General features: G+C 37.1%; 1 long non-coding RNA gene across 1 annotated transcript; it reads left to right on the top strand.

Moving 5' to 3' along the window:
- The first annotated feature begins 8,148 nt into the window (after window positions 1–8,148).
- Window positions 8,149–9,461, top strand: LOC104085907 (uncharacterized). The gene is made up of 2 exons (XR_011415181.1): window positions 8,149–8,536; window positions 8,965–9,461. It is a non-coding gene; the product is annotated as an uncharacterized lncRNA (long non-coding RNA).
- The last annotated feature ends 16,811 nt before the right edge of the window (window positions 9,462–26,272 follow it).

Raw genomic sequence — 26,272 nt, 5'->3', positions numbered from 1 at the left:
CGAAGTACATCTAATCCTCTTCCTCCCTCGGCACTTATACAGTGAAAGAAAAAAAAAAGTCTACTGCATCCCCTTCCCCCTTTCTTTCCCCTTCTGTGGGTGGTGGTTAGGCATAAACTTCATTAGATGTCGCTGTTGTTTAACAATTTATCGCGCTGGTGATTTTGGGATTTGGTTTCAAGGACGAGAAAAATCATCAGCTGGACATCTCCAAATGAGGTTCATAGAGATAGATGTGGGTGAGGATGACGTTCAGCACCAACATTAATTGTGGCAAATTTGTTCATACCTTTGACTGAGCAAGCTGCTTATAAATTTCTCTTTTTCATAAAACCAGAAAGAAAAGTAAATATGAAATTGCTCACAGCACATGAAAATTCTTGGGTTTTTGAAAATACAAATGTTGAAATTTAAATCTCCAACGCAATACTTTAAGTTACCAATGTATTAAGGGAATTCCTCTTCAGTGCTGCATAAATCGCACACTGTAGCACTTTTCTTGTTGAATCTATATTTTCTAAGTATATATAGAAAGCTGGTCACAGGTAAGGTGATTTGGCACATTTATTATGCTTAACTAGTCCATCCCCAGTTAGGGGACCTTTCATCTCATCATACAATCTTTAAACACAAAGGAATGAAGGATGTTGAAGTATCGCATCAAAGATTTCACATGAAAACATAAAAAGCATTAAGAAAGAATCATCACAAAGTACAATAAGATTGCTACTAAAAGTATCTTAACCTTTGAATTATTTTAGGTGTTTTAAAAGTGCTAAAAGTAACAAATCTCATACACACCAATTTTGGACTTGGAAAATATAGGAACTTTATTACCTAAGATCCTCAAGTGTGGTGGACCGGTTGTCTAACTTCCTTGTAGCTTTCCCTTTTGTGAGCCTTCACATAAAAATTAAAGTAATTAGTAGGCTCAACAAAAAGAAAGTTAATCAAGTGAAGATCATTACTATTATTTCACAAGATTGGTTCTCTTTTGCCCCGGAAGTCGCCAAACCTTTCTTTAAATACTACCAATAATAAGATTACAGTCACTAGGGTCGAGCGGAGCCTAAAAACATCCCAACAACAGAATAAAATAAGGTCACAAAACTAAAAACACGTTCTCGATGAGTTTTTTTTTCATTGATTGACACTCAATACTCTTAATAGTTTAATTGCTTTATTGCTTCTAATATCATCTTAATTATAAGGTCATTATTGATTGGAGCATTGAAGTGGACCCCGATTGATGTCTCCTATTACTGAACTATTTTCTCTTTATGTACTCTTCTTACAAGGATCGTATCTAGAGATTTAAATTCGGATAAAGTGTAGGAGGAAATAGCTCGTGAAATTAACTACAAGCCGAAGATACTTGTGTTAGTACTATACGCCTCCGGAGTAAACAATACATCACCTTGTTATGATGGTAGCTCGAGCCTATTTCAGGGATCGACATTAATCTTAAATAATATCGGACATTTGGAGACGAGTACGACCCAAATATAAAGAGCATTTTAAGAGGGTGTACGGCCTTAAATTAAAACAATAAGGCTAAAGGTATATTCTAGTACAAAAACTCAATAGACCCTTCCCCTTATGAACTTGTGAATTTTGAAGAATATATTATAATGTCGTTTGTCCCAATTAAGTTATGGGGAGTTATGTACGCGGAGTTCAATTTAACTGTATAGAATACTTTGACTTTCTTATTGATAAACGGTCAAAAATGCATATTTTTCGTTGTACTTTCATCTCATAACTTGTGTGGTTACGGTGGGTTATATGAGTTTTTGTAGTAAATTACACTCATTACGTGCATTCTTATGTGTTGGAGCAAGTTGGACGAAAATTGAGCAAAAGAAGAACTTTGCTCGTTCATTCTCGCGTGCACACGAGAGAGTGAATGAGTTAGCTAAGGAAAAGCTTGAGAAAAAAACAGCGGAGTATGGCAAAAAGGCATGGAAGTGCACGAGAGATCTAGAAAGAAACGAAAAAGAGAAGCACTTCGCTCGTTCACTCTCGCGTGTGCATGAGAGATTGAACGAGCTAACTTAAAAAGGCTGTTTTGAAGTGGGCTCATATTATTTCGCCCCATGCAAACCCTATCACATATAAATAGTCCTTAAACTCACTTTTGAACGGGGATTAGACGTTTTTAGAGAGGATTATCGATTGCAGGAGGCAAGAACACACTAGGAGCAAGACGGAGAATTCTTCTACGAGTTTTTAACTTCCTTCTTCCTATTTTCATTATTATTTATCAATTCTAGTATTGTTGTTTTGCATACTATTATGAATAGCTAATTTGTTATCTAGGGTTTTGATGGATCCTTTTGTAGGATGAATTCTTATTACGTGTTTATATAATTGAGCCGTTGGATTTCTCTACTTGTTCAACTATGTATTTATTGTTGTTGATTGAATGACCATCAATTGACTGTGCCTATTTAGTGTGTATTGCTTGGAAAATAATACATATTTAGGTAGTTGTTGAATAATATCACTCCTAACGTATGTGAGGAGTAAATACAGAGGGTTTAAAGATGGGATTAGGAATAACGAAACCTTGGTGCGATCTTAGTGAGCGGTGAATTAGTGCCAGCTAGCGTAGTTCGGAAGAATATGTCTAGTAAATTATTGTAGTTGCTCGGAAGAGAATTATGATACCCGAAGTACTCACGATCGGTAGAGAATACTAATGCGAAATTATAGAAAACATAGCAGGGAGAATTCCGACAATTGAGGAAATCATAACTCTAGACCTCCTTAGTCTTGTTAGTTGATAGTTTTACTAGTTTTTGTATTCGTTAATTACTTAGTTTAAAATAAAAATGATAATCTTTATAACTAGAAAATTATTTGAACTTGTATTTCTTAGTAATACTGAACTATTGTAGCTAAGCCTTAGTTCTCTGTGGGATTCGACTCCGGATTTTTAAATCAGATTATATTTGCAGCGAGTGCTTATCTAGGACTAGAGCTGGGCATGATCAAATTTTGACACCGTTGCCGGGGAACTAACAGTGTAGTTGTAGGTGTACATATTGCTTGATTGCAAGTTTGAACTTTTATTTTTGTTTTCTTGTATTTGATTTTTTAATATATTTTACTTGTTGATTTTATAACACGACATCTTGGAATTATGAGAGTTTTGATGTTAGTAATTCTACTTTTGATCCTCCTTATGCATATTGTGGAGGAAACCACCCATGACAAAATTATCAAAATATTTCCGAGAGCGAGTTATGTGCACCAACTCAATCTTATGTGTGGAATGTGTGTGATGGTCAAGATGGTCACTTTCATGGTTGTACTTATATTACTTATCCTCCCCCAACTCCTTACTATGATGGTTCTACTTTTTTTTCCAGTTAATAGGAACAAAGAACCTAGGGAAGTTGACCTGAATGAGATCAAAGATATGTTAAAGTGTTTCATGAAATAAAGTAATGAGAAATAACTGCAAATACAAAGGCTATGTGATACTATCCAAAGGCAAGAGGCAACTATTCGTAACCTAGAGGCACAAGTGAATTAATTAGTTGAATCATTTAATACTCAACAAGTTGATATTGTGGATAGTAGCCAAAAGGAACATGCATTAGATGTAGAAATTGAGGTACCAATAGAAGGATCCATAGTAGAACACCAACAATCAATCAAACTAGAATTTGAGGATGCCGATATTGTAAAAGAGATACTAGAGTCAACCAAGGACAATGAGGATACATATTTAGTTGACTCTAGTGTCATTGGTATTGATGATGTAGACAATCCCAATGTTCATGTAGTTGAGCACATTGGTCCACACTCCAAGTATTTTTTCATATTGTGTTTGGATGATGATATAGAAATAGAGTCATTCAAGCCACTTGAGGAGTCAAGGAATGAGGAACAATGTGCCTACATTCTGGAATTCTTCTTGCTAGAAAATCGGGATTACACACCTCATCTAAAGGCCAAGAAGTGCAGAATAATACATTGTTTCCTTGGGCTAGTTTGATTCGTCCCACCACCCCAGGAGCATAATCATATGCTTGAAGCAAAACTTGGGATTCAATATATAAGCTCGAGGTGGAGACAAAAAGTGATGCGCGTCGTACCGCGATGTTAAATCAAGCGCTTGTTGGGAGACAACCCAGCTTTACTGTTTTATGTTACTTTTATTTTTATTTTTTATTATTGTATTATTATTGCAATGTTGTTTTTTATTTCTCTAGGAGCATGAGAAGTAAGGCTATTTGAAGAAAGCAAAAGCAAGGGAGATGGTTAGAACTAAGTGTGGGTGCCCGCATAAAGAATCAAGTATGGGAGAAGTCTCAGTACCCCGTGGGCTGCTAATGCATCGGCCTTTGGCCTATCATGGAGTTTATTTTACCCTCTTGTATTTATGGGTGTGTATTGGAGATAATGCATAATTTTAAGTGTGGGGTGAAGAGACTGTTTGGGTGTTCCTGTGCTATTTTAGTTGTGCTATTGTATGTGTGTTGAAAAGAATAAAAAATAAAAAAAATAATTAGGTAGAAATAATCCCTCTTGGTTTTTCTTATGGCCACGGTTCTTTTCCAAGGGATGACTCTTTGAACCGGGTAATAGTTTTTTTTTTTGTAGGTAAAATTTTCATAAAAGTTTTGGATTTTTTCCGACAATGAATTTCTTAGACAGTTTTCTTGAGGGAGTAATGTCTAAAGAAAAAAAAATACAAAAAGATTTTTCTTTTTCTTTCTTTTGTAGAACTAATAATGGAATGAAAGAACTTGAGTATCTACGCTTTTTGACATATTTTATGCCAGGACTTAGAGCTGTACCATTTGAGCTGATTATCTTTTTCATGTTTTATGTGGCCACATGCCTTGAGAATATATATGACTTTCTTTTGACGCTTAAGTTCATTTGATGACTCCTATGATTATTTTCCATATGTTGAATTAATAGGATGGCTGTGCTTAGTTGTTTAATTAGAGTGTTATCGGGTCTGAGCCGTCCGGAGTGAATCATATGCATTGTGTGATGTGAGGTCTTAATTATATTATGTGTTATCTTGTGTTAGTCTAGAACTTGCCCGTGTGTTATTCAAAACGAAATAAGTAAGTTTTGTTAGTCTTGGAGATGATGTAGGCATTTCTTTGATTGTCCATTGAGCTAGTATGCCACCATAAATAAAATTAATCCTTAGATATCCCATTTGAGCCTATAAACCTTTTCTTTGGTACCCACATTACAAGCCGATTCCCTTTTTGTTCTTAATTAGATCTTTTGAACCTTTACCTCCGAAAGCACTTAAGTCGCTAGAAGAGTAAGGTGGGAGTTGAGGTAGCTTTTGAGTGGAATCACAGAAAGGCCAAAAGGTGCACGTATATTTTGAAAGACCATTAGTCGGGCAACCCAAGTATGGACAGTGTTGGAAAAAAAAAATCAAAGAAAAGAAAATACAAAAACAAATATGAAAAAATAGAAAATACACCTCCTATTCCTCGTAATCCGAGCTAGTGAATGCATAGTTGTGCTTAAAGAAGAAGGGCCAAATTGTATATGATTTCGTGGCATTGCTTGAATTGGTCATGAAGTGTATGTATTTGAAAGTTAAATGTAGTGTATTAAAGTGCTTAGGAGGGTTAGTCACTATACCCAAATATATCCTACACATCCCTTAGCCTACATTACAACCTGGAAAGACCTAATTGATCCTAGACTTCGTAAGCTTAAATTAGTAGAGACATATACTACGGGCAAGCCTATGGAATGACCTCGGGATGCACATGAATTTCTTTGAGAGAGTGAGCGAATTCTTTCGATTTGTAAGTCCTTAAATTATACTTGAATGCATATTTGAGTGTGTGGACTAATTTCTCTCTTTGGTTTATGGTGAGGGTACATGATTTACAAAGGATTAGTAAAGTCCACGCATTTTGAGTTGACACAATAAGTGAGTCATAGTAAGGAATGTATTAGAGTCATCTCTTGAGGTTAGGATATTAGAAGAAGTCGCACAAATATTTTAAATAGTCTTGGCATGGGTCTACTTTTGAAGAAAGATGTCAAAAGTTCTTATGTTGAGTTCTAAGTATTGGTATAAGCCATTATCATTTGTATGATGCTTGAGTATATTTTGAAAATGTGTTTCTTGCCATTGTGTTTAATTTTGAAAGTTGCTCGAGGACGAGCAAGAGTTTAAGTGTGGGGTGTTGATAAACGGCCAAAAATATATATTTTTCGATGTACTTTCATCTCATAACTTGTGTGGTTACGGTGGGTTACATGAGTTTTTGTAGTAAATTATACTCATTACGTGCATTCTTATGCGTAGGAGCAAGTTGGACAAAAAATGAGCAAAAGAAGAACTTTGCTTGTTCATTCTCGCGTGCATACGAGAAAGTGAACGAGCTAGATGAGGAAAAGCTTGAGAAAAAAAATAGCGGAGTATGGCAAAAAGGCACGGAAGTGCACGGGAGACCTAGAAGGAAAAGAAAAAGAGAAGCACTTACCCATGCAAACCCTATCACATATAAATAGTCTTAAACTCACTTTTGAACGAGGATTGTACGTTTTTAGAGAGGATTATCGATTGAAGGAGGCAAGAAAATACTAGGAGCAAGGCGTAGAATTCTTCTACGAGTTTTTCACTTCCCTTTTCCTATTTTAATTATTGGTTATAAATTCTAGTATTGTAGTTTTGCATACTATTATGAATAACTAATTTGTTATCTAGAGTTTTGATGGAACCTTTTGTAGGATGAATTCTTATTATGTGTTTATATAATTTAGCCGTTGGATTTCTCTACTTGTTCAACTACGTGTTTATTGTTGTTGATTGAATGGCCATCAATTGACTGTACCTATTTAATATGTATTGCTTGAAAAAAGGTATATATTTAGGTAGTTGTTGAACAACATCACTCCTAACGTATGTGAGGAGTAAATACGGAGGGTTTAAAGGTGGGATTAGGAATAAGGAAACCTTGGTGCGATCTTAGTGAGCGATGAATTAGTGCCAGCTAGCGTAGTTCGGAAGAATATGTCTAGTAAATTGTTGTAGTTGCTCGGAAGAGAATTACGACACCCGAAGTACTCATGATCGGTAGAGAATACTTAGGCAAAATTATTTAAAAGGTAACGGGAAGAATTCCGACAATTGAGGAAATCATAACTCTAGATCTCCTTAGTCTTGTTAGTTGATAATTTTACTAGTTTTTGTATTCGTTAGTTACTTAGTTTAAAATAAAAATTACAATCTTTATAACTAGGAAATTATTTGAGCTTGTATTTCTTAGCAATACTGAACCATTGTAGCTAAGCCTTAGTTTTTTGTGGGATTCGACTCCAGACTTTTAGACCGGATTATATTTGCAGCGACCGCTTATCCTTTTTAGGACTAGAGTTGGGTGTGATCATTTATAAAATAAAATTTAGATATATTTAACCTTCATTACAAATTGAAAGATGGTTTAAATCAGTCTTTATTGTAGGAAGAGGTAAGGTCCATGTCCCCCTCTTCTGTACTTTTTTGCTTATGAATAAACATGGTAGGGGTCTTGCCTAAAAAAAAAAAGGAGAAGATATATTTAACCTTTTTAAAGGGAAAAGGTTTAGATTTACCTATGTACGGTCTAAAATTGAGCAATTTTATTTTCTATTTCATTTTTGGTCCATAATTCATATCCTTGTTGTTAGCAAATTGTGAGTATTTGAGCTCTAGCATGAAATGAGTGGATTTCACATGTCCAAATTCTTCTAGAAGTTTTTTAATGGAGATGAAAGTTGCCCAATTTTAAATAATAGGAGTACAAGAACAAATCAAAGTTGCTCAATTTTGAATAATACACGGACAAATTTGGTCAATTCCCCCTTTAATTTTCAGATAAAGAATCTCGTCATTTGATTTAATAAGGGATGAGATTTAATAATGATATTGCGATAGAGATCAATTATATATCATCTAATTTGGCCATTTGAAATAGAATATCATTAGCAGTATAATTTATGTATACAATCCTACATGTGACAATTACTTACTGATGGATGATCTCCAACAAACCAAGTCATTCAGTAGTCACTCTCTCCTCACAGAAGAAGACAAAGATGGCTATATATAGACTGCAAAAAATCAGAATGAGCATTTACTTTGTGTGTTCAAACAAAGTGCTCTTTTCGGTAGCATTTGCATGTAATTATAAACGTGGCGAAGTGTATGGTTGGTGCTGCCGGCCACGTCTTCCTCTCATGCAAAATGTTTCTATCTGCCTTTAGCAGTGACATTCAACACGTACTTTCCATGCAAACCATCGACTGCGCTATAAATACCCCTACAACCGAGTATTTCACCGTCATAAGCACTAGCAATTCACATTCTCTATCACAAAAAAAGTTACACATCGATCGATATCTCACTACTGCCATGGCGAAACTGACCGTTGTTGCAGCTCTTCTCTTGTGCTTGGTAGCCGTTGCAAGTGCCAACAGGTTCACCGTCACCACTACCGTGATGGAAGATGACGTAGTCGAGAATCAGGGGTCTCAAAGGTGCCAAGAGCAGGTAATCTATATATAATATATATGTGAAGTGGGGGATTGCCGAAAAGGCAAAAGTTAATGCATGTGAAGGCTATATATATCTACTACTACTACTACTACTAAAAGGTTTGATTTTTGTTCTTTTTGTCGAGAGTATAATTTCACTAGTGGGGTTTGGGGAGACAACCCAGTATAATTCTACTAATGGAGTTTGGGGAGAGTAGTGTGTACGCAGACCTACTGTTTTCGATAGAACCTCGGCTCCATCCCTCCAAGAACTCCCCACCTTGCTTTTGGGGTGACTCGAACTCACAACCTCTTGGTTGAAAGTAGAGGGTGCTCGCCACTAGAGCAACCCATTCTTGTCTTTTTTTATAATATGAATAGCATTCTGTCGAACTCTATAAACTCTCAGGGGTCCTATTTTTTGTTTCTATTTATCTTATACAGATGCAGAGGCAGAGGCTGAACCACTGCAGGATGTACCTTTCACGAGGCGGCCAATTATACGGCGAAGAGCTAAGCATGGTGACAGACGACGACGAGAGCAACCAAGAGCAGGAACATTTACAACAATGCTGCGAGCAATTGAGGAACTTTGACACCCAATGCCGGTGCGAAGCCCTTAGGAGGATGATGATGCAGGAGCGCGGCAGCCGAGGCCAAGAGTCGGAGCGTATGATGGAGAGAGCTCGTTACCTTCCCCGTATGTGCAACATGCGCCCTACCGAGTGTCGCTTCTAATTAAGCTAGCGTTTATCAATAATAAACACACACTATCGTGTGTGAGTTAGAGACTGTTTTAACTAATTGTGTGTGAGTTAGAGACTGTTTTATGTATCTAGGTTTTATGTTTCGAATGCATCTTAGGGATGGTCCGCATATGTAGAGGCGGCCATGAATGTAGGAGACTCGTTAAATATGAATAAGTGTCTTGTTTCTAATAAGCTTTATGTATTGCAGTCAAATGAATTGCATTACACTGTTGGATTAAGTGAATTGGATTAGTTAATACTAGACACCTCGATAGCTAGAAATTCCTAAAGAAATACTATAATGTCACATCTTGTCACGACCCAATTTCCCCTCCGTGTGATGTCGTGATTGCACCTAGTCTCTACAACTAGGTAAGCCTAACATTTACGGAATAATAAAATAAAAATATAAATTTAACCAACTATTCAAAAATATTCAACAAATCCCAAACCCGGAACATCGTGAATCACAAACTACAGAAGGAAAAATCTAGTGTCTCTATACATCACAATCTAACAAAGAAAAATAGAAAAATACAGAAGACAATGGACATGAGAAAGAGTAGAAGGGGACTCCAAAGTTTACGGACGCGGCAGATATACCTTGAAATCTCCAAAGCTGTCCCGGCTCACTGATAGTGCGGGCGGCTGATAAAGTACACCTCGATCTGCACAAGAAAAATATGTGCAGAGAGTAGCATTAGTACACCACAATCGGTACCCAGTAAGTGCCAAGCCTAACCTCGGTCGAGTAGTGACGAGGTCAGGTCAAGGCCCCACTGGTAAATATATAATAAAACAATATAGAATGTAATATCGCAATAAAATAAAAGTTGAAATTTAACAAAAATGAAATCATAGAAGGTAACAACTTAGTACACAGAAACACAACAGTGGATCTCCTGAGATACCGTCCCGTAGTCCCAAACGTAAATGTGCAGGGGATCTCCCGGAATACCGTTCCGTAGTTTCAAAATAAATGTGCAGGGGGATCTCCTGAAATACCGTTCCGTAGTCCCAAAGTAAATGTGCAGGAAATCTCCCGGAATACCGTTCTGTAGTCCCAAAGTAAATGTGCAGTACAGAGGAATCTCCCGGAATACCATTCCGTAGTCCCAAAATAAATATGCAGCGCGAATGATAGAAATACAACTACATCACGAAATTCTTACAATTTAGACTAAGTACTAGTCAGGGAAGAAGCATGAAATTCATTAAGCATGCTGCACATAATTCACATAAATAATTAAAATACGTAGACAAGTTGTATTAGACTAAACATGATAGCTACACATATTGGAATAACTCAATTAAGAACTGAAAATAGATTAGTACTCATTAAAATGGTATAACTCAAAATAAAAGGAAAACATGTTGCTGCTCAGTAAGAAAATCGGGTTTCCCACAACTAGCCCGTGTACGTACTCGTCACCTCACGTACACGGCGCTCACATAGCACAATAGTTCCAAATCTTAAGGGAATTTCCTCCACACAAAGTTAAGCAAGCCACTTACCTCGAACCAAGCTCAATCAATCGGTCACAATGCCTTTCCCACGAATATTCGGCTCCGAATGAGCCAAATCTAGCCAAAAGCAATTACATATCTTAAATACAACCATAATAGACTCATCTAATTAATGAAATCAACATTTTAACAAAAATTCCAAAATTTACTCAAAAATCGCCCGTGGGACCCACCTCTCGGAATCGAGTAAAAATCACAAAATACGAATACCCATTCACTCCCGAGTTTACTCGTACCAAAATTGTTCAAATCCGATATCAAAATCTCGATCAAAACCCCCAAAATCGGCCTAAGAACTTTTCTCAATTTCTCACCCCAAATCCGAAATTAAACGATGAATTCAAGCATAGATTAGTGGAATATAACCATAAAGGAGTTAAGAATCATTATTCAATCGATATCTCTGAAAATTTCTCAATCCCTCGTCCAAAATCCGAGCTCCCAACTCAAGTTTTTGATAAAAATGGCATAACCCCCGTTTTGGAAACTTTAATACTGCCCACACGCGTCCTTCTTCGCGAACGCGGCCACACCCTCGCGTTCGCGAAGTACAATTTACTTCGGCCCAAAAATCCTCCATCGCGAATGCGATGAACATGTCGCGAACGCGATGAACATGTCGCGAACGCGAATACCACTCAGCTTGACCCTTCGCGAATGCGGGATCTCCATCACGAACGCGAAGCACGAAATCTCGCCTGCCTCCAGCTCTTCTTCGCGAACGCGAGGACCATGTCGCGAATGCGTAGCTTCGAGGTTCCACACTTTCGCGAACGCGAGAGAGACATCGCGGACGCGAAGAGTAATTCAGCTGCCCTACCCAGATACCTTACGCGAACGCGAGGGCTCCCTCGTGAACGCGATGAAGAAAATGCCCGCAACAGAACACGAGAAATCTACTATCTTCCAAAGTTAAAAAATAATCCGTTAAGCATCCGAAACTCACCCGAGGCCCCTAGGACCTCAACCAAACATACCAACAAGTCCTAAAATACCATACGAATTTAGTCGAGCTCTCAAATCACATCAAAAAATGTTAAATTCACGAATCACCTTCCAATTCAAACTTAAAGAACTTGAAACTTCAAAATTCTACAACCGATGCCGAAACCTATCAAACCATGTCCGATTGACCCCAAATTTTGCACGCAAGTCATATTCGAATTACGGACCTATTTCAACTTCCGGAATTGGATTCCGACCCCGATATCAAAAATTTCACTACCGGTCCAAAACTCCAAAAATTCGACTTTCGCCATTTCAAGCCTTAATGAGCTACGGACCTCCAAAACGCAATTCGGACACGCCCCTAAATCCAAAATCACTTAACGGAGCTAACGAAACTGACCTTCCGGAGTCTTCTTCACACAGTTCCGACTACGGTCCAAATCCTAAGGCTTAAGCTCTCATTTAGGGACTAAGTGTCCCAAAACACTCCGAAACTCAAAACTAATCATCCCGACAAGTCACAATAGCAGAAATAGATATGAAAAAAGCAGTTAATAGGGGGATCGGGGCTATTACTCTCAAAACGACCGGCCAGGTCGTTACACATCTAGAATTTAAATATGTGACCTAAAACAAATTATGAGCCCCTTAATTTGCCATTAGAATATAATTTTAATTCTCTTATGTCAATGGAATTTAACCGTTAATATATACTAGTTTTAGTGTACGTGTTCCACGTGTGTTCCACATCAATTAATAAAATTTGCATACAAGTAAAGAAAATAATTCAGATTTAATGGTAATAACAACTCTTTTGAGAAAATGTTAAATTGTATGATACTAAATTGGTCAAATTACTTTTTTGTATTCATCAAGGAGAGAAGATCTAGCCCTAAGAATTGTACAATTGTTGTTTTAGAACTTGACTTGGACTCCATAATCAATATTTTACGGTGATTGAAGTTTTCATATATTAGATTCCGACTTGGACTTCGTGATTGAGTGTGGTCATGATTCAATGAGCAGAATATCAAATCAAAAGGAAAGCTTGTTTATTATAAATTTAACTTGAAGTAATAATTCAAATTGTTAGAGAAATTTGAAAATTAGTTTATTTACCAAAATAATCTATACTTTGTTGTTAAATTTAAGTGAACTAGTTTCTATATCACGTGCCTCGCACGTGGAATCCCTAAAACTGTTGTAAAAGGGAATTAGATGAGAAAAAAGCAATAATATAAGATATTTTTTTGTAAGAGGCTACTGATGTTAATATCGGTTTTCAACGTAAAAGATTTCATTAATTACTCTATAAGATTTTTGTAAGAGTTGTTGGTGCTGATATCAGTTTTCAAGACAAAAGATTCTTTTAGTTTTTCTATAAAATGGAGTACTATATTGTGCTAGTAAGATTGTGCTAACAAATTCTTAGATGTATATATCAATTATGTTTACATAAAATGCCAGAATATTTTCTCAAATGAAGTATAGTGAAGTAAATTGTAGCTTACGTCATGGCCTACATCAGTAGAGAAAAAATCTTGTTAATCATTACATTGAAAAAGAAAAGAAATTTATTAGGCGGAGAATGAATTAGGGGGCTTTTTTCTCCCCCTAATCTTGTGAAAGAAAAAATCTTGTTAATTACCAAAATCGAAAATACAATTTATTAGGATTTCCTCAAGACCAGAAAAGAAAGTCAAAAATAACCAAAACCTACACCATTCTACTATCCAATAGAATTCCTATCTGTATAGTTCTTTAATCCATTTCCTATTTTTACATCTCTATTTTCTATCCAAAGCATTATAAATTCTATACTTGCACCCTGTCTTATTTGACCGCATATGGTCCCATTACTCAGAGTAATTTATTGATTGTAGGTGTTGGATTTTAAACATTCATTATCGCTTCCATCTGCTATGCATTCTCCAGAATTTTCTATGTAAAAGATTTAGTCCTTTTTCTAATTGAGCTTTTCTATAGTAGTAGTTTGCATAAATAGTGCATCCTCATAGTTTATGTTGTTGATCGGTGCTAGTAAATTATGAATTCGTACATATGCTAATGAGCGGTTAACTGCCAATCAAAAATATTGAGTACATATCAAATACCAATATATTGTGTGCTAAAATAACACCATGTAACAATCTAGAACATAAAATTGAAGTTACCATAATTTTCATCTCCGAGTACGCTCTCAGCTAACCTATCAATGTCAGGGAGCTAAACAATAAAAATTATTGTTTTCACGCTAAATATTTTAAAAAGATAATTTCTTATAATTTGGGATTTTACAATATAGTCAGGATATAAATATGCCAGCCGACGTACATTAAAGACATATAGATGTATATGCATTATTTAATTCATATATTTAAAACACAAAATTACAACAACAACAACAATAAGCGTTCGAAAAAAAAAAAGTTTAATGGAAGACAATGCATTTTATTCCTATTCGAATTGTCATTAGCACAAATATTCCTTTTCAAACAACGATTCTTCAACCACACTTCATTCCAAAGGTGTTAGTAAAAGTTTTAATTAATTTCAAAAAATTAAATATTACGCAAGGTTTTGACTTTTACACTTTATTTAATATGGAGTTATTTCAGTCACTATTTCGGAGAAATCTATTTACTGTTAGAAAAGAAATAGGATCAAAAACCTATTCTACTATAATTGCTCTCAAAACAGAAATAAGATTAGAAATTTATTTAGAGGTTAAAATTATTTTTGACTGACCGATCAAATGTGTTAATTTAGTCAATTATCCATATAAAAATATTAGGAAAATTAAATTTCTTAAAGAATTACATACAAAAAGAAACACGTTGTAAAATTGACTTGGGAAAAATAAGACAAGTATTTTAAATGCTGAAAATTAATATTATTATACTAATGTAATATATAATATGTAATAATTTTGAACAATGCTAGTATAAATATAAGTCTCGTTTCCTAAAAAAAAAAAAATACTACTGTAATACTTGAGTACAAAATGTTGGCTCAAACCATTAATCTGTTAATATATAGAATTTAAACTTAAGCACTACGATCAATGTATATGACTTTTCAAAGTTAACAAATACGACCATTACCCCAAAAATAAAGAAGTATGATACAGAAAACAACTTAAAATACAGAAATTAACATGTCAATGTTTTACTTTTATCTTCGGTAGCAAAATAGATCAAGTGGCAAGTGCATGGTACACTCTTTAATTCCTATTATACGTAAAAATCGTATTCACCATAAGTCCTCTTTCTAGTGATTTTATTTTTTATTTTAGTGTATTCTATTCTCTAGAGACTTAATCTTTTTCCAATTTAATATGCACTTTTGATTTTTAAAATTTAGAAGCAAAGTTTTACAGCATATATTATGTTGACTTTCTGTTTCACTTTGAGTGGGAGGAACGTTTGTCATGTGAAAGGTAGCCAAATCTTTTTCTAATTCAAAGTTCTTATTCGTATGTCCTTCAAAATATATGATCTGCGTGGAAATTTGAGTGATATTTTCAAACATAGATATATTAGTCTTAGTTCAACCAAGAGTGCAATTTTTTAATGAATTCGAAGTCCTAAAGACTCTATAACAACCGAAATTTATGGAAGAAAAAAATTCAATATTTAGGAATATTTTTGTACACCAATACACTAAGAAGTATGTCCTAAAACTAATAGGATTACAAGGCTAACGTCTAGAATTTCAGTTATGTCCTTTCCTTATGAGTTATTATGCTTAATATTATAAGGTTATTTTTGTAAACCAACACTGTATTCGTACTTTTATAATAATATAGGATATAGATACTTAAAGCACTCTCAAACATGGCGCGGATTATTAGTCAATCAATAATTTGATATTATTTTTGTGATTGACATTCTACTTTAAAATTTATTCCTTTATTACAGTGGTCTCTATGACAATTGTTAAGAGTTTTGTATCTAAAAGCAATAATTACATTCACAAGGATATCGTACATAGTAAACTTTAACAAAAATCCAGTATTGTGTATAAACTTAACACATTACCACCAAATAATGCAAGAACTAAGGACGCTAGTCCATACAAACTTAACTATCTTTTTTTTTTGGGGTAATTGATGATGTACTAACTCATTTATAGTATAAAAAAGGATCTCTATATATAAAATGTAGAATATTTTTTTATGCTTATCCATTAATAACTACAGTAAACTTAAAAAAAAAAAAAAAGAACCCCACAATAAATAAGAATAACTAATTCTTCCTTTAGATTAGAACATCGAATATATTACATAGCATTTGTATTTTCAATATGTATTTGGAAAGAATTGTCAATTAAATAAGAAAAATACTTTAGATGTTGAATAAGAAGATTGACAAAAGAACCAAGATAGCAACGACTTACCTTAAAATTATAACTTACTTTTACTAAATTACACACACACACAAAAAAAACTTGAAAATTTATCAACAAAAAGGTATTTGGACAGACAAAAGACAAAAGGTAGTGAAAGAGCATGAGAAAATTTTACAGCTTACTACTTCTTAGGTTTGCACTTCTTGAATATCCCGAATTGAGACAAACTTGACCTACTGCAAAATTTTCGCTAGTTAACATTACAAGCATTAAAATTTTGATTGATATCCTATACGTCCCCTGATGCTTCCAGCTACCTAGAAGGAAGAAACAAGAGATAGAAATGATAAGTAAATTCTTAAATTGCATGTATGTACGTTCATGCCTTAATATTGGGAGAAGTGTTTCTTATATAGTTTCAAAACAGAGTAAAAGTAATACATAAAGAGAATCCTAGAGGATGAAAAATTATAGTAATAGTTAATAGACGATAGTGCAAATTCAAGTAATAAGAGAATAAATTGTATAATGTAAAATTTTGTTTGATTTTGAATTCTAAATTTTAGGATTTATTAGGTACACAATTCAAATAAGGAAAGGTCTAATAACCAAATTTTTAGTTAATTTTAAAGTTCTAAATATTAGAAAAATAATTAAATGACTATTGTGTCCAATGTGAACTCTTTTTTAAACGGTAAAAATGACGAAAGACATTTCGCAAAGGGTCTTTATGCTTTTAATATAGTATAAATATAGATAAATACATAGATAGATATAGTTATTACAACATAAGCAAAATCTTATTCAATTTTAAATTTCTAATATTAGGTGTCCTGCATAATTCAAATTGAAAATTTTAATAAAAAATTTAGGTAATTTTAAAGTCTCAAATATTAAAAAATTAAGTAATTATTTTAATTTATAGTACATTATTAGATCTTTTTGGAATAAAACTTGTTCAACAAACAGCTTTGTGGAATCACATAATTATAATCTTTGTAATTCGTTTGTTTTATCTGTCATTCACCTAATTATATATTATGCTTCTAGAAAATAATACAGAATACCAAATACATTATTTATATATTCTATACGTATTTATTTATATATTATTACTATTATTCCTTTAGTAAGAAAATAACATTTATTCTTGTATCATATATACAAATACTATTTTAAGAGCTATTTCAATCCTAGTTTTATTAATATTGATATTTAAGATTTTAAATTCAATAAATTACAAAATATTTAAATTCCTAATTGGATGTTTTCTAATGCTACACGAAATGGTCAAACACTAAAATAAATAAGTGAATGAAACAAAAGCTGGAAATAAGAACAAAATGGCCCGTCGTTGACATACATGAGATCTTTCACCCGTTTTCTTTCGATCTTTCTTTTTTAATTATGTTTTTTCTCTTTAATATAATACTCTTAAATCTGAAAGGAGTTGAAAGTAAAAAACTTTATTAACAAAACAAATCCTTACAAAGTGGACGAAACTTTCCTAGTTTGGATTGAAAAGTGCAGGAATTCTAGAATTAAAAAATAAAAATTATAAATATTAAAAAAATAATTAAATAATTATTTTTAAATATTATAGAAATAATTAAATAAATACTCCTATGTATTAGAAAAATAATTAAATGACTATTCATAAATATTAAAAAAATAATCTAATGACTATTTTGTCTAATGTGAACTATATTTTTGTATACGGGTAAAATCGAACTCGAGATTTGACAGAGCATCCAGCACGACGGTTTGGGATCGAGAGATAAAATCCCGGAGATCGGTTCCTGCCTTACCTACCCACCGGAACCACCAGACTTGCCTTCGAGTTTACCGAGGTCATAACCGGTCCCGGTTATAACGCTCTCAAGGAACATATTGCTAGCTTATCCGACAAGGGTCCGAAATTCCCGCAACTAACCGGACATTATGGCAAAAATCACGGAATATACCAAAAAAGGGACCAACGGTCAACAAATCAAAGACCTTTTTTTTTTACCTTTTATAGAATAAATAGAATAATACCTTAAAATCAGGTTCCTCTAATATATAAAGGGGCTCTCACAATTCATGAAGGACATGGCAACATACACTCATAAGCAATACATTACCGTTATTCTTTAAGTTCTTATTCTTTGGTATCTTGGTGTTAATCAAAGTACATTCAACTCAAGGGTGGCCAGCTTTCCTAGGCTGAAATTATCCAATTCGTGTGGTTTGCAGTTGATTTATCGTTATTTATTTCAATTACAATCTAATTTGTCGTTCAACATCAAGTTAATCCGCATATCCTTTAAACCACTAACAAATTCAATTGTTATCCGATTTTGAGGGTAAACAGTTTGGCGCCCACCGTGGGGCTAAGGATAATAGCGGCAATTTGATACAAATCATCATAACACACCCCATTTTATACTTGTTCTTTGAAGTATTTCTGATTTCAGGTCAGGATCAAAATATCAAACCCACAGTCTGTCCCTCTAAACATGGACACAGAATCCGGCCACCATGGTAAGAACAACAATGCAGCTCTTGGTAACGAGGCAACACCAGTCGATCTTGGTAGAATCCCGGTGGTGGTTCCCATCAATGTCTGTTCGCATATGGCCATTGACACAAACCAGCCCACCGACCCAGAAAACAGCGTGCGCGGGGAAGTGTGTTTGATTTCCCAAAACACGTACGACGGCAAAAATGATGGGATCAACCTGCGTATGATCTTCGAAATGCTACAGGCTCAACAGACGACGATAGCTCAATTGCAGAACCAAGGTCGAGCACCGAGCAGGAATGAACCCGAGCTCCCCTGGGAAGCCATCCACAGGAACGAACCAATCTCGGAAAGAACGAGCGAGAGAGAATTGGGGACTAACACCGAAATCATGAAATTGCTCGAAGAATTGACGAAACGGATAGAAACAGGGAAAAAGAAAATCGAAGCCAATGATAAAAAGGTGGAAACCTACAATTCCAGGGTCGACCAAAATCCCAGGAACACCCCCGATATTGAAGGGCCTGGATTCCAAGTAATTTATTCAAAAGCCTTTTCCCCCAAGCGCGGCTCCGAAGCCGATCCCCAAAAAGTTTTGCATGCCCGAAATCCCTAAGTACAACAGAAAGACCGACCCGAACAAGAATGTAACCTCTTATACATGCGCCATTAAATGGAACGACTTGGAAGATGATGAGATCAAATTTGTCTTGATGAAAAAATTCGGAGAGACCCTGCCAAAGAGAGCTATGATATGGTACCACAACCTTCCTCCTAATTCTATTGACTCGTTTGCTATGCTTGCAGATTCATTCGTAAAATCACACGCTGGTGCTATAAAGGTCAAGACCAGGAAGTCAAACCTTTTCAAAGTAAAGCAGAGGGATAACGAGATGCTCAGAGAATTCGTTTCTCGATTCCAAATGGAACAGATGGATTTGCCCCCGGTCGCGAACGATTGGGTAGTTCAGGCTTTCACCCAAGGACTCAACATTCGAAGCTCATTGGCTTCACAATAGTTGAAACAAAACTTGGTAGAATATCCAGTCATCACTTGGACTAACGTCCATAACCGGTACCAATCAAAAATCAGGGTCGAGGATGACCAACTCGGGACCCCTTTCGGATTCATGCACCCCGTCAGGATCATCGACCGAGCCAAGGGAGATACCGATCACGAACCTAGATCAAACCTGGATCGGTATCAATCATACAATAGGGACCGGAGAACAATGGATCCGGGCGAAAACCCTATGAGAAATTAAATAAGGAATGACCGAGGACAGAATAACCGAGGACTCATGAGCAAAAACAACTTTGATAGGCCCTATGGGCCTAAAGAAGCACCGAGGCTATTAGAGTATAATTTCGGCATCAATGCCTCTGCTATCGTGTCCGCCATCGGATACCTCAAAGATACCAGCCCAAAGGGATCCTAACCTTATGTGAAAATATCACGACACTCATGGTCACAGAACGGAAGATTGTCAACAATTTAGGGAAGAGGTAGCCCCACTGTTCAACAACGGACATCTTCAAGAATTCCTCAGTGATCGGGCCAAGAGCCATTTTAGGAACAGGGATTCTAATAAACGAACCGAACCATGGACCGATGCTGAAGCGCACCAAACTTTCCATCATAAGGGAGAAACGGACTCGAGATTACCTACCGGAAGGAACCTTGTCGTTCAACAATAAATACGCAGAGGGGATCGCACAACCCCACAATGACGTACTGGTAATATCGGTACTCATAAATAAATATCGAGTTAAACGTGTGTTGATTGATCCAGGTAGCTCGGCCAACATCATCAGATCGAAGGTCGTGGAACAACTCGGCCTACAAGATCAAATCGTACCTGCAGTCCGAGTCCTAAACAGGTTCAATATTGCCTGTGAGACCACTAAAAGGGAAATAACATTACTGGTGAACGTCACCGGAACCATTCAGGAAGCTAAGTTCTATATAATCGAAGGGGACATGAGATACAACGCTTTGCTCAGAAGGCCATGGATTCACAACATGAGAGCAATACCCTCGACATTACACCAGGTGCTAAAATTACCGACGCTCGATGGAATCAAAATAATTTATGGGGAACAACCGACCGCTAGGGAGATATTCGCGGTCGATGAGGTGATCTCGGCATCCACACTCTTGGTATCTAAGGGTCTAAATCCGGTGATTGAAAATGGGGCCAAATAACAATCACCGATACCAACCTCGACAGAATCAGAGGAGCGAGGGATAGACGAGGGCAACGACTACGGAGTCCCTAGGTCTTTCATAACCCCTGATGATTCTGACGCTACAAAATCAATGGCCGAGGAACTGGAGCAAGTCGTACTAAGTGAACACTTTCCCGATCGAAAGGTATACCTATGCACGGGGTTGAACCACGAGATCAAGAAAAAACTCATTCAATTTCTTATAGCTAACAAAGATTGTTTTGCTTGGTCCCACCTCGATATGAGAGGGATACCCCCGGAAATAACCACTCACAAGATAAGCTTAGATCCGAAGTTTCACCCGGTCAAGTAGAAGAGGAGGCCCCAATCTAAGGTCAAATATGCTTTCATCAAGGATGAGGTATCTAAACTCCTTAAAATAGGGTCCGTTCGGGAAGTTAAATACCCGAATTGGTTAGCAAACGTAGTGGTAGTTCCTAAGAAAGGAGATAAATTAAGAATGTGTGTAGACTATAAGGATTTGAATAAAGCATGTCCCAAGGACTCCTTCCCTCTGCCCAACATCGATCGCATGATCGATGCCACGACCGACCACGAGATCCTCAGTTTTCTCGATGCCTACTCCGGGTATAACCAAATACGGATGAACCCGGATAATCAGGAAAAAACCTCCTTTATCACTAAATACGGCACATACTGCTATAACGTAATGCCATTCGGGTTAAAAAACACCGGTGCCACTTATCAATGTCTAGTAAACCGGGTGTTCGTAGAACAAATAGGAAAATTAATAGAGGTTTACATTGATGATATGTTGGTTAAGTCCCTGTGACTAGAGGACCATTTAAAATACTTGCAGGAAACCTTCAACGTATTGAAAAAATACAACATGAAGCTGAACCCGAAGAAGTGTGCGTTCGGAGTTGGATCGGGTAAATACCTCGGATTCATGGTATCCAACCGGGAAATTGAGATCAACCCCGATAAGATCAAAGCCACCGAATATATCACGGTCGTAGATAATGTAAAGGCCGTGCAAAGGCTAACCGGGCGCATAGCCTCTCTGGGGCGATTCATCTCGAGGTCCTCCGATAAGAGTCATTGATTTTTCTCATTATTGAAGAAAAAGAGTAACTTCTCATGGACTCCGAAATGCCAACGGGCCTTGGAAGAGCTCAAGCGATATCTATCGAGCCCTCCGCTACTCCACACGCCGAAGTTAAACGAACAACTATACCTATACTTGGCGGTCTCGGAGATAGCGGTAAGTGGAGTCCTGGTCCGGGAAGAAAAAGGTACGCAATTCCCAATTTACTATGTTAGCAGAACTTTAGGTGAGGCCGAAACTAGATACTCTCACCTAGAAAAATAGGCACTTGCCTTGCTAAGCACTTCTAGGAAGTTGAAATCGTATTTTCAATGGCACCCCATACGTGTTGTGACTACTTACCCATTGAGAAATATAATGTATAAAACCGAACTCTTGGGGCGGTTAACCAAGTGGGTCGTCGAGGTCAGCGGGTACGATATTGAATATCGGCCCCGAATCGCTATTAAATCCCAAATTCTGGCAACTTTGTGGCCGATTTTAGTCGGTTCTAGTACCCGAAGTCGAAAGAGAGTTATTATTAAACTCGGGGACTTTTTCGGGTATCTGGGCCCTCTTTACAGATGGCGCCTCGAACGCAAAGGGGTCCGGACTTGGCATCGTGTTAAAACCACCAAAGGGAAATGTAGTTAGACAATCTATTAGAACTATAAAATTGACTAACAACGAGGCCGAATATGAGGCCATGATTGCAGGTTTCGAACTAGCCAAAAGCTTGGGGGCGAAGGTGATCGAAGCTAAATGCGATTACCTCCTTATGGTAAACCAAGTTAATAGTACGTTCGAGGTAAGATAAGAATGAATTCAGATATACCTGGATAAATTACAGGTAACATTACACCGGTTCAAGGAATGGACTCTACAATACGTGCCCCGTAAAACAACAAGGTCGATGCCCTCGCTAATTTGGGGTCGTCAGTAGAAGACAATGAGCTAAATTCAGGGGCAGTCGTACATCTAATGAGGTCAGTAGTCTAAGAGGGTCATGCCGAAATAAACTCAATGAGCCTAACATGGGATTGGAGAAACAAATAAATAGAATACTTGAAAACCGAAAAATTGCCCTCGGATCCAAAGGAATCGAGGACCGTACGTACGAAGGCAGCCCAATTTAGTTTGTCCGAGGATGGAACCTTAGTCAGAAGAACATTCGATGGCTCGATCGCGATATTTTTAGGAACGAGAGATACCAAGTATGTTCTAATGAAAATTCACGAAGGCACCTGCGGAAATCATTCAGGTACTGAAGCACTGGTCCTTAAAATAATCAGGGCTGGTTACTACTGAATCGACATGGAACAAGATGCGAAGGAATTTGTATGAAGATGTGATGAATGCCAAAGGCATGCTCCAATGATTCATCGAGCCGGAGAGCTGCTGCATTTGGTCTTGTCACCGTGGCCATTCATGAAATGGGGGACAGACATCGTTGGCCTGCTTCCACGAGCACGGTTAAGCCCAATTTATTTTATTTATATCTGACTATTTTTCAAAATGGGTGGAAACCCAGGCATATGAGAAGGTCATGGAGAAGGAGGTCATCAATTTTATCTGAGACCATATCATATGTCGGTTCAGAATACCGGCCGAGTTCGTATGCGATAATGGGAAACAGTTCATTGGCAGCAAAGTAAGCAAGTTTCTCAAAGACCATAAAATCAAAAGGATCTTATTAACTCCCTACCACCCTAGTGGGAGCGGACAAGCAGAATCCACTAATAAAACCATAATCCAAAACCTCAAAAAGAGGTTGATTGACGCCAAAGGAAAATTGAAGGAGATCCTGCCCGAAGTTTTGTGGGCATATCGTACGACTTCAAAATCTAGTACCGGGGTAACCCCGTTCTTACTGGTTTATGACGCCGAAGCTCTGATAGTGGTCGAAGTCGGAGAACCGAGTCTCAGGTTCCGATATATTACCAAAGAAACAAATAACGAGACCTTGAACACAAGTTTGGAACTACTAGACGAGAGACATGATGCCGACCTCATTCAAATGGCATCCCAGAAACAACGAATCAAGAGATATTACAATCGAAGAGACAACCTTCGACACTTGAATGTCGGGGACTTGGTATTGAGGAAGGTCACGTTAAACATTCGGAATCCGAACAAAGGAAAACTGGGACCAAACTGGGAAGGTTCGTATCAGATTATTGAGATCACCTGAAAAGGGTCGTACGAACGCGGAACAATGAACGGTGAACAGTTACCGAATAAATGGAACATAACACACTTGAAGCGATATTACTGCTAAGGTACGAGCCCGACCACCTTATTTTACTCAACTATTTTTTACTAACACTTGTAGGTACCCAACATAATTTTTAGGCCTGAAAGAACGTGTTGCACTCTTTTTTCCTTGATCTGATTTTGTACGAAATGGGTTTTCCAGCAAGGTTTTAACGAGGCAACAGTGAAATCGTGCTAACTTAGAATTGAAGTAAATAGTATTCGAGGCTTATCTACGACAGACCCCGAACTCTGGGGGCATAATCCGGGGAGAATAATTTTTAATTCCTGTACTCAAACAATCTAGGCTCGGTCCATAAGATTCTCTGTAAAGGCCAAACAGTCGATTGAACCATGCCCACGTAGATCACCCGAGCCCGAACACAAAATACAAGCTTAACTTTGTATACTACGCACAAAATTAAAAGGAAGCCTATGCCTTTTGTATAAAAGTTCCTGTCCTTTCAAAGATTTTTTGTTTGGTTCCCCGAAGACATCGAGCCCAAGAGCCACTTCACTCGGGCACTGCCACCTAAGGCATTGCCTAAATTAAAAGGATACGGCCATTTTGGGATATAAAAACCCGAGGTCACGAAGCTTATTTGGCATTGCCCAAACTAAAAGGCTACGACCATTCTGGGATAATGAAACCCGAGGGCACAAAGCTTATTTGGCATTGCTCGAATTAAAAGGCTACGACCATCCGGGATAACGAAACCTGAGGGCACAAAGCTTATTTAGCATTTCTCGAACTAAAAGGATACAGCCATTCCGAGATATTGAAACCCAATGGCAAGGAGCTTATTTTTCATTGCCCAAACTCGAAAAGGCTACGACTATATTAAAAACGGCTCGGAGATGTCCGAAGCCCGTAACAAAAAGGTACCTTTGACAAAATTACACCTTCGGCAAAATTACAATCTAAGGAATTATAAGTACTTTGGGAAAAAATTTCGGTCATACCGAATTTTCGCATGGCCTTAAGAAAATTCAAAGGCAAGGCCTGTTCGAAACACCGAACAAGACCTAACTATTTACTGCTAAGGCATTTCAGTCTTTGCAAAACATAAAGAGAAAAACAAATTAAAAACTCAAGAATTATCGAAAAAATTGTATTATATATGGTCTTTACAAAGGCATAACAAGCCTTGACAAAAAGTACAAAATACAGAAAAGAAAAAACAAAATCAAACAAAAGCAGCCTGATCTTGGCCGGAGCCTGCCTCGTCATCGAGATTCCTGGGGTCTTCTCCACCCTCGGACCCGCTTGTGTCCTAGGAATCTTCATTCTTAGGATAGGCCAGATTCCTGGCCTCGGCTTCGAGCACATTGTCATCCTTGATCTTAGCCGATAAATCAAAACCCCGAGCGTGAACTTCCTCGAGGGCCTCCCTTCGGGATTGCCACATCAAATGCTAAACTATATTTTTTACAAGGTCTTGAGCCACCTCGACATCGGTCTTGTACTGGGCCACCATTTTGCTATCTTCGGCTTTGACCACAACGACCTCTGACTTGGCCATTTTTAGCTCCTTGGCCAGACTTTCTCGGTCTGAGACAGCCGAACCTAACCGGGATTGGAGCTCTTCAACCTTTTTGGTCTGAACCTCGGCCCTGTCCTTTGCTGCTTTAAGCTGGATTTCAACCGAAGTCAGTTGTGCTCGAGAAGAGGTCAGACGATCCATTATGCCTCTCCATTCATCGGTCTCAGCTTTGACTATATCCATTTCAGCCCGGATCTGGTCAATCCGATCAAGTTTTTGCTGGACCTACGGATTTTGACCATCAGTCATCGAATCAAATTCATCATTACTAACCTCAAAAATTTTTACCTGCTAGACCAAATTAGCATGTTCCTTCTGAGAAACTTCAAGCTCGGCACTGAGGTTCTTAGCCTCCCCTTCGAACTGCTCGCTAAGAAGTTTAAAGGCATCTCTCTTCTCAGTGAGCTCTCGAACTTCAGCCTCGAGTAGCTTCAGCTCTTCTCGATACCTTAAAAAAGTCTCGTCATGAAGCACATATGCCTACAAACACGAAGAAAAATGTCAAGTTATCTATGAAATAACCTAAGTACAAAATTGAAAATCATCAAGGAAAATACAAAGATTACCCGGTTAAGCTCCTCTTGCATTTTGTTGAATAAGC

Source organism: Nicotiana tomentosiformis, chromosome 3 (genome assembly GCF_000390325.3).
Source record: "Nicotiana tomentosiformis chromosome 3, ASM39032v3, whole genome shotgun sequence".
NCBI lineage: Eukaryota > Viridiplantae > Streptophyta > Magnoliopsida > Solanales > Solanaceae > Nicotiana > Nicotiana tomentosiformis.
This window is presented reverse-complemented; position numbering and strand designations above follow the sequence as displayed.